At 34.7% G+C, this 2,596-nt stretch overlaps 1 pseudogene; it reads right to left on the bottom strand.

Annotated features, from left to right (window-relative positions):
• Nucleotides 1-955: 955 nt before the first annotated feature.
• On the bottom strand, nt 956-2,153 carry LOC143541113 (flavonol 3-sulfotransferase-like; annotated as a pseudogene).
• Nucleotides 2,154-2,596: the final 443 nt, after the last annotated feature.

Genomic DNA, 2,596 nt, shown 5'->3' on the forward strand with positions numbered 1-2,596 from the left:
AGTGGCGTTGATAGCTGAAAGATAAGGGTACGGGTACATGCACCGATCAGCCGGTGTCCCGATGATTGAGTGCTATGTGCCTTATGTCCAAGGCTTGATGCAAAACTACTATCGAGCCGGGGGTCTCACCGGAAGCAGCCTCTCTATCCCTATGGGGTAGAGGTAAGGCTGCCTACATCTTACCCTCCTCAGACCCTACCATAGCTTTGCTATTGGTGGGATATACTGAGTACGATGATGATGATGATGATGATAAGACTTTAACACCTATATAATAATCAATATATAACAAAATCATATTTGTCTGTTCTTTTCTAAGTATGTCAGTTGACTCATCAACTATTAACGAAGTCACACCATCGCCAAGTTCTTTAAAACTTTGTTTTAGCACATTTTATGCAAAAAAGTTACAAATGACTTTTTGATTTTCGTATACCTCGTTTGATTATAACTATACCCAAAAACTTATACTAATATAACATCAGCAACGGTTTCATAGGGTATCTTAGTAATTAGATATTCGAACTATCATAACTTTTAGAAAACAATACACCAATGAATAAGCTTTTAGAAAACAGAGAATTGCATCTAATATTATTAACTGAGTTATTGTGAAAACTGATCATATGATTGCCAACATGCAGATTTTCTATAAGCGCCCATTCTTTACACAACAAGTATATCACGACACAAGTTGGTTGTTCATCAAGAAACTAGTGCTCAATTGAATAACAGAAATCGTTTTCTTTTGAAACCAATTTTTAGTTATTAAGACATATATATCTCATGATGTATCGTATTTATTGAGATCATTAATAAAGACTTTCTTTCTTGATACCCTAGTACCTCTAAAATGCAAGTTTTGGCTCAAATCTAAGAATGAAACATCAACTGACAAACTTTGAGGCTCCTCATTTTATTAATGAAGTGAAAATCCATATATTGCCTTCTCAACTCAATCTATTGAACTAAGAATTAAGCCCGATCCCATTAACTTCTCATCAAAGATCCCATCGATACGATCTTTCATCTCTTGGCTCAAATAGTTTCTCCAATCGCCGATCTCTCCTTTTCTGAAGAAGTTACGGTTCTCCACCTCTACCAGCTTCCTGAACATTTCAACACCTTTCTTGTTCACCTCCAGATTGCTAAGATTCTCAAAGCTACACAATCTCACAATCTCCTCCAACGCCCCTTTCTCCTCTTCCTCTAAGGTAAACGGCTTTCCCATGAAAGCCGCTAACTTCTTTAACTCCACCTAAAAGAATTCATATATAAGTTTATAATAAAAATGTCAAGGATAATGAGATAATAATAAAAGGAGACCTGTAACTGACTTACATAATAATAATAATAATAATAATAATAATAATAATAATAACAACATGCCAATAACTACTAAACAATTTTGAGAATATATTATATATAAATCAAACAATAAACACCACCTTTGGCTGCTTCTTCATATCCTCATACTTCACGAACATGATCTTGCCCGGAGATTTTAGGCTTGCGGTCCAGTACGACAGAACATGTTCCCAGTACGGTCCGTATTCCGAAACTCCATGGCAGAATAGTTCAAACGCTTCATCCAACGACAAGGGAGTCAGATCTTTTGATCTAAGCTTGCTCATGTATAACCATTTGGATATCAACACATCTTTCGGGTCCCTACAAACATAGACAAACTTGCATGAAGTCATGCACAATGGTAAGAGAGTGCGAGAGTAATGCGTGGCAAAGAGTCGAGGTGCAGGGAGGTGAGTGAAGTCGTTGATCGGGTATTCTTCAGAGTCGATCAAAGGGAAAGTGCTTTGGGGACCATGGTGATGCAAATAGTGATCAGAGAAGGCGTATATGTGACGATTAATGGTGGAGAACATGAGGGCTTTGAACCATGTGGTTCCGGTCTTCATGAAGGATGCTAAGAAGATATCAGAGGGTTGAGATTTGAAGTAAGTGTTAAGAAGCATGTTTGTTTTGAGGGTGGCTGGCTCTAGCTAGAAGCCATTGTAGTTGTAGAGGTGTTGCACCCTCCATCCATTGCCTTGGGGAAGGGTTTTCATCATGTTCTTGTACTCATCACAGATTTTGTTGTGCTCTTCCTTTTCTTTTGACTCTACTGTTATTGGAAGAGATGGAGAACTCAACATTATGAAGATTGGTTATGTTTCAATCTATTGTAGATTTCACAAACAAATACTGACCTTATATAGAAAGGAAAAGGAAATCAAAAGAAACCCAAAAAGGAAAATAGTTACCAAGTAAATTGTTATTATTGTTAATTTGTTATCATTATTATTCATTATAGTATTATTATTTTTTTTATAACAGCGACTTTCTTTATTTCGGCTAATTATTATTAACAGCTCATTTTATATTTTTCTTCTTTTTCATAAATTGTTATTTTATTGTTTAGTTTTATTACAATTTTTATTAAATATTAAACTAGATATAGTTTTACGAGTGGTTAAAAAAAATAAAACAACAAAGTTAAATTTAATAATATACGTAATAAGATACCTTGTCATCTCAAAAGTATATTAAAATATATTTATGTCTAAAAATATGATTAGCATAACATATTTTTATCTTA

Source organism: Bidens hawaiensis, unplaced genomic scaffold (genome assembly GCF_021521415.1).
Source record: "Bidens hawaiensis isolate Kalapana, Puna unplaced genomic scaffold, B.hawaiensis_p1.1 tig00012468_1, whole genome shotgun sequence".
In the NCBI taxonomy this organism is placed as follows: domain Eukaryota; kingdom Viridiplantae; phylum Streptophyta; class Magnoliopsida; order Asterales; family Asteraceae; genus Bidens; species Bidens hawaiensis.